The sequence below is a fragment of the Trichechus manatus genome, unplaced genomic scaffold (assembly GCF_000243295.1).
Source record: "Trichechus manatus latirostris isolate Lorelei unplaced genomic scaffold, TriManLat1.0 scaffold00037, whole genome shotgun sequence".
Classification (NCBI taxonomy): domain Eukaryota; kingdom Metazoa; phylum Chordata; class Mammalia; order Sirenia; family Trichechidae; genus Trichechus; species Trichechus manatus.
This window is the reverse complement of record NW_004443973.1, coordinates 9,597,318-9,604,553: the sequence shown is the minus strand read 5'-3', so window position 1 is coordinate 9,604,553 and position 7,236 is coordinate 9,597,318.

Below are 7,236 nucleotides of genomic sequence, written 5' to 3'. Positions count from 1 at the left end.
TTTTATCTTGTTATACCTAGCCAGAACTATAAGGATTCAAGCCTGTCTTCACAGATGTTTTTTTTTTTTTTTTTTTTTTATATTTTATTGTACTTCAGGTGAAGGCTTACAGAACAAATAGTTTCTCATGAAGCAGTAGTACACATGTTGTTTTATGACATTGGTTAACAACCCCACGACATGTCAATGCTCTCCCTTCTCGACCTTAGGTTCCCTGTTACCAGCTCTCCTGTCCCCTCCTGCCTTGGGCTGGTGTGCCCCTTTAGTCTCGTTTTGTCTTATGGACCTGTCTAATCTTTGGCTGAAAGTGAACCTCCGGATTGGTTTCACTACTGAGCTAAAGGGTGTTTAGGGGCCATACTCTCGGGGTTTCTCCAGTCTCAATGACAATTCATTTTTGATAAGGCCATGTCGAGGAACACACTGGTAAAATGTTCATTGATAATTTGAGTAACCTTGACTTTGTGAGGCTAATTGTCCTTTTTCCTTGGTCACTTGTTTCATAGACAGTGTGTTGGATCCTGGAATTCTATGGATAATGTATTAATTTCTTCTCCCAGACCTGGGGAAAAACCAGGGTGTTTCCAGAGTGGAAACAACAGGGAAATTTGCCACCCTGACTGATGTCTCCTCCCACTTTCTGAGAAGACTGAGAAAGTACTAGATGGGGATTTCCTCTGTTTTTCCAGTAATAGAACTTGTAATTAGTAATAGAACTTGTGATCTGGGAGCATTCTCTGAGCACTCATTAGGTACAAAGCACTGTGTTAGGCAGCATGCAGGTCATAGGTGGCCTTTGGGATGCAGGGCAAGAAGGCATCCTGGATTCTTCTACCCTGACAAAGTGGGTGATAGTTTTTTCCTGGGTGCCTCAGTGAACACACCCACTGTAGATAGACTGATGGGTTACAATAAATCCTCACTCATTGACAATGTGGAAAACTGTTGAGGCTCCCCTCCACAGGGCATCTGGTCCCACACAGAGGCCTCTGACGGTGGCATGAGGACACTCCAGTATGGGAAAGCCTGGCTGCCTTCTCACTCACCATTTACTTCAAGATCTCAGCATTATACTTGCGATACCTAAAAAACAAAAACTAAACCCATTGCTGTCGAGTTGATTCCAACTCATAATGACCCTATAGGACAAGGTACAATGGCCCCATAGGCTTTCCAAAGCTGTAATCTTTACGGAAGAAGACTGCCACGTTTTCCTTCTGCAGAGTGGCTGGTGGGTTTGAACCGTGACCTTTTGGTTAGCAGTCAGAGCGCTTACCCACTGTCCCATCAGGGTTCCTTTGTATGCCATAGGGTGTTGTTATCAGGTGCCACAGAGTCCGTTCCAACTCATAGCCACCCTATGTATAACAGAACAAAACAATGCCTGGTCCTGTGCCATCCTCACAATCATTGCTGTGTTTGAGTCCCTCTGTTGCACCCACTGTGTCAATCCATCTCGTTGAGGGTCTTCCTGTTTTCACTGACCCTATCCTTTACCAAGCATGATATCCTTCTCCAGGGACTGGTCCCTCCTGTTAACATGTCCAAAGTACATGAGACAAAGTCTTGCCATCCTCACTTCTAAGCAGCATTATGGCTGCACTTCTTCCAAGACTGATTTGTTTATTCTTCTGGCAGTCCATGGTATAGTCAGTATTCTTCACCAACACCATAATTCAAAGGCATCAGTTCTTTGGTATTCCTATTCATTGTCCAGCTTCTGCATGCATATGGGGCGATTGAAAATACCATGCCTTGGATCAGGCACACCACCTTAGTCCTCAATTATATGCCTTAGCATCCCTAATTTCTCATGAATCATTAATGCATTTATCTAAATCAGTATTTTCAGAACAAATATTAAGGGAAAAAATATTCTTAGGGGAATGAATACGTTTGCAGAAACATAATGTTTCCCACACACAAGTTGGCAGTTTGTTTAATTGCCTAAAGTTTTTATTTTTATTTTTTAGATGCAAGACTTTTCAGAAGCTTTAATATGTATGCTAACATGATTGTAATTTTCATAATGATAGAATTGGTATGTAGTATTTTCCAAGCTTATTTGACTATGGAAAACTTTGTTCTTGAAATAACTCCCAATATGTGACCAGACCACCCGCTCATAAATGGAGCTAAGTTTATTAGAAAGCAATGCAGTAAGAGAGAACTCCACAGAGTCTAAGCAGTGTCTTAGAATGGAAATTCAGGAGAGGATTATGTAGGGTTTTGGGGTCTGGGTTCAGGTGGCTTAAGGTGGGTCTTTCAAGGCAGGAAGAATATAATAAAGATTGGCGATGTGGTGAGAATCTTTTTTTTTTTTTCACCCTGTTTCTTCTCCTGAAGCCCATCCTGATGAGGCTGACCCAGTGCTGGGGGCCAGCCATAGACTTTCTTGACAAAGAGTCAACTTTTCATGTACCGTTGAGGCAAGACCCTGGGAAATGCATTCAAACAGATAGATAGCTGTAGACATATTGCTGTCAGAAGACCATAGGAAAATTATTAATCTTTTTTTTCCCATACAAAAATTCATACATACATTGTTATGTGACCCTAATTGGTCTCCCCATACTGTGACAGCACACTCCTCGTTTCCACCCCTGATTCCCCATGTGCATTCAACCAGCTCCTAACCCTCTCTGCCTCCCCATCTCACCTCTGGACGGAAGCTGCCCATTTAGTCTCTTATATCTAGTTGAGCTAAGAGGCACACTCCTCATGAGTATCATTTTATGTCCCACAGTCCAGTCCAATCCCTGTCTGAAGAGTTGGCCTTGGAAATTGTTTTAATTCTGGGCCGATAGAGAATCCAGGGGCCATGCTTTCCGGGGTTCCTCCAGTCTCAGTCAGACCATTAAGTCTAGTCTTCTTACTAGAGTTTGAGTTCTGTACCCCACCTTTCTCCTGCTCTGTCAGGGACTCTCTGTTGTGTTCCCTGTCAGGGCAGTCATTGGTGGTAGCTGGGCACAATCTAGTCTTCTGGTCTCAGGCTGATGAAGTCTCTGGTTTATGTGGCCCTTTCTGTCTCTTGGGCTAATACTTTCCTTGTGTCTTTGGTGTTCTTTATTCTCCTTTACTCCAGGTGGTTGGGACCAATTGATGCATCTTAGATGGCCGCTTGCAAGCTTTTAGGACCCCAGACACCACGACATGGTGAGAATCTTGAAGGGAGTCTTAATAGGTAAGCTACTGTTCGGTAAGCAAGCTGTTTGTCCAGGTGAACAGTCAGTTATCTTAGATATGTTGATCTTTAGGAATTTCCTGAAGCAAACAGTGAAGTTATTTATTAGTTTACAGTCATTTCTTTTTGGGTAAAATTTTCCTGGAACAAACAACTAAGTTATATTGACACAGGTGATCTCTGTTCTTAGACCTTCTGTTGTGTTGTCATTGTTGTTGTTAGATGCCATTGAGTCGATTCCAACTTGGAGAGGCCACATGTGACAGAGTAGAATTGCTCCCATAGAGTTTTCTAGGCTGTAATCTTTACAGAGCATGTCACTAAGTCTTTTCTCCCCAGGAGGAGCTGGATGGGTTTGAACGTTAACCTTTTAGTTAGTAGCCAAGTGCTTAACTGTTGCACCACCAGCGATCCTTAGGACTTCTGTTAGGCTGATACAAATGGTAGTTCTCAGAACAATTCACATATCTCACATTTTGGGAAAGTTTGTCTGCCAAATGCAGTCTTAGAAGTACAGTATCCTTCTTGAAGTTATCTAACACTTTTAACATGAACCACTGTTGGGGCATCAAGGTCCTTGGGTTTGGTGCATGTTGCATAAAAACAAAAAAGGCTTCTCTGTGATTTCTAGAGACCCTGTCTGGTCTTCCTAATTACAAATTTTAGTTGATAAGCAAGTGTTCATCTGATCCATTTTCTTTGTGATTTGTGATTTTTATAAAAATTTTCAAAGCCCCCATCTCCTTTTTCTGACTTAATATCTAATTTAGGTTAAGCTATGCATTACCTTACATTACAGTTTGTCATACTGTGGTGGCTTGCATGTTGCTGTGATGCTAGAAGCTATGCCATTGGTATTTCAAATACTAGCAGCGTCACCCATGGTAGTTAGGTTTCAGCAGAGCTTCCAGACTAAGACAGGCTAGGAAGAAGGACCTGGCAATCTACTTCTAAAAAAATTGGCCAATGAAAACCTTATGAATAGCAGCAGAACATTGATATAGTACTGGACGATGAGCCCTTCAGGTTGGAAGGTACTCAAAATACGACTGAGAAAGAGCAGCCTCCTCAAAGTAGAGTTGACCTTAACGATGTGGATGGAATAAAGCTTTTGGGACCTTCATCTGCTGATGTGGCATGACTCAAAATGAGAACAGCTGCAAACATCCATTAATAATTGGAACATGGAATGTATGACATATGCTTGCTAAGGGAGGACAATGAATAAGGAAGACCGAAGAAGAAATGATGTCTTTGAACTATGGTGTTGGTGAAGAATATTGAGTATACCATGGACTCCCAGAACAATGAACAAATCTGTCTTGGAAGAAGTACAGACAGAAGCTCCTTAGAAGTGAGGATGGTAAGACTTTGTCTCATGTACTTTGGACATGTTATCAGGAGGGACCACTCCCTGGAGAAGGACATCATGCTTGGTAAAGGATAGGGTCAGCAAAAAAGAGGAAGACACTCAACGAGGTAGACTGACACAGTGGCTGTAACAATGGGCTCAAACATAGCAACGATTGTGAGAATAGCGCAGGACCAGGCAGTGTTTTGTTCTGTTGTACATAGGGTTGCTATGAGTTGGAACCACTTCTGTAAGCCCTAACAACAGGAACAATATGCAATTTAGGATAAAATTTGCACAAGGAAAGGAAGCTGTCGAAGGCAGAATCAGGCTTAGGTCGGAGACTGAGAGGTGAGAAATGCGCGCAGGGATAGTCAACAGGAAATGATGTCAGTACCCCTGGGGCTGAAGTTAGTCTACACACGAGGCATTAGACTCTCCTGGCTAGCTGTGTGCGCAGGCCCCGCCCACAGAGAGTTCGATTTAATTGGGCTGCAGTAAAGTCTCAGCTGATTCTAATGTACATACAGGATTGAGAAACACTAGGCTAGTGGTTCCCAAAGTGTGATCCTCAGACCAGCAGCATCAGCATCCCCTGGGAACTTGTTAGAAATGCAAATTTTTGAATTCTACTTCAGACCTCCTAATTCAGAAACTCTGGGTCAGGGCCCAGCAAACTGTTTTATCAAGTCCTCCAGGTAATTCTGAAGGATGCTAAAGTTTGAGATCAGCTACACTGGGCTAAAGTAGGGTAGAGTTAGAGAAGCACGCCAGTAATGGGATGAGGGCCTGACGTCCTTAAATTTACGACTCCATTTAATGCTACCTCCTGGTGCTGCTCAACAGCTTCTGTTACTCCTAGAATCCTGGGACGGAAACACCTGTGCTGATGTACAGGAACTTGACCTTTCTATGCCTATAGCATCTGCTTTCTCAGTTTGGATTAGGGAAAAAAAAAACCCAAAAACTCTCGAGCAAATTATTCCTCACTATTATGTATTTTCCTTAATAAGGATAAAAACCGCCTTAGGAAAATGTCTTCATGTGGAGAGGCAAAGCAGTTCAAATATCAGGCCAGACTTTATTCTTTGCATGGACGAGGCCAGGCTTGTGCCCAAGTTATGTCTGTAGATACATTAGAGGAAACCCACTAGTCTAAACCAAGATGTTTGATACAATGACCACCAAAATATTTTTATTTTTTAAGTACATTCCAAGTTTATGGCATTTTACTTCTAGAAGATCCTTTTTGCTAATTTCCTCCAATGAGTCATTTTAATCCCTAAAACATTACCGCCTCTGCTTTTTGTGTCTTAACCACAGTTGGGATGGGCGGCTAAGTAGTTATGCTTCAGAACTAGGAAAAAAAAAAAATCCTAAAATTTGTAGCTTCACATGCTGATATTTCCTGCTATAATATACTTTTGCTTATATCTGAAATACAATAAAAGCCTGAAGTCTTTCCAGTGTTTACCAGGGCTCCAAAAACCAGGTCAGCAACATGGTGCTTAGACCTCCTGGTGTTGTTTTCTGTTCTTTGGTTGAATAAGCAATACAGGAAAACATTTACATCATGAAATATGTTATGACTGAAATACTGTATTAAAATCTCTTCAGCAGAAAACAATAAAGCTCATAAATCATGGTTATCTTTACAGTATATGGTGACGAATCATAATTTTTTAGATTAGCTGTCTTGATTTTTGGTTTCAGTATGTGTAAATATTGACTCAACATCTCTGTGTGATATCCAGGGTTAATGAAATATAATTTTACTTTAAATATTTGAGCACTTGCTGAGAGGCACTAATGACTTTAAAAAGGCAAAAGCACAGTGTTGAAACCAACAAATGTTTGAATCTGTAATAAAAGCATTAATACAACCTTTATTAATACAGTTGCTAATTGGTCTTAAATGGAATTTGGTGTTTTAGTTATAACCTAATTCTTTGATTATACATAACCAAGGGAAAACAGCAACGTCAGTGTTTTCCTTCATTACCATTTGGGAAATACGTCTGGTTTAGATAAATGGCGAGATTCTGAGGTGTTTGTTAGGGTGAGATTATCACTTGTTCCAGAATGACCAACTGTGCATGAATTGGCCAAAACGAGGTACAGTGCTCAGGATGCCGTGGAACCACCATCCCTAGCCTCATCTTAGACAGAGAAAGCCATAGTAAATCCACGGCAGAGGAACCCCGCACTCTTCCATGCTGTCTGTCTCATTATAGATAATATATGCTTACCTACGGGACAGGCAGCTGAGTAGTTATGCTTTTGATGCTTCCAAGTAAACTCACGCTGGGTGGATGTGAAGTTATTGTCATTTCATATCTCCTTTCTCTATTGGTCAGGTTAACCCGAAGAAAGGCAAGTACATCCTCACTGTTTCCTTTGAACTTTCTGTCAAGGTCGGATGCTGTGGCCCATAGGCAGTAACGTGCTCAATAAGCAAGAGTACAAAATTCCAGTTTGACTAGGCCAAATTGACTCAGCAAGTTCCTTGGGAACTGGAAGTGATCTTGTTCCCAGGCTGTTATGGATTGAATTGTGTCCCACAAAAATGTGTTGTAAATCCTACCCCCTATATCTGTGGTTATACTGCCATTTGGGAATGGATCATTTTTATTATGTTAATGAGACAGGATTAGTGTAGGGTGTGTCTTCAATCAATCTCTTTTGAGATATATTTAAACAA